Raw genomic sequence first — 223 nt, 5'->3', positions numbered from 1 at the left:
GTCTGGCTGAGCCGCCCCTGCAGCGCCTGCTCGGGGAGGGTCCTCGTCATGATAAACAGATGCAGGATGAGCAGAGGCGCGTCCTGCAGGAGGGACAAGAGCAGGTCCACGTTGGCCGCGTCCCTCTCGGCGTGGATCCAGAGGGCCACGTAGCCGCCCTTGGCACAGGCTCCTCCAGTGCGCCGGGAGCAGGCTGTGGGGAGGGTGGAAGGGCAAGGGGGTT

Source organism: Penaeus monodon, chromosome 21, assembly GCF_015228065.2.
Source record: "Penaeus monodon isolate SGIC_2016 chromosome 21, NSTDA_Pmon_1, whole genome shotgun sequence".
In the NCBI taxonomy this organism is placed as follows: Eukaryota; Metazoa; Arthropoda; class Malacostraca; order Decapoda; family Penaeidae; genus Penaeus; species Penaeus monodon.
Note: the sequence above shows the minus strand (reverse complement) of the source record.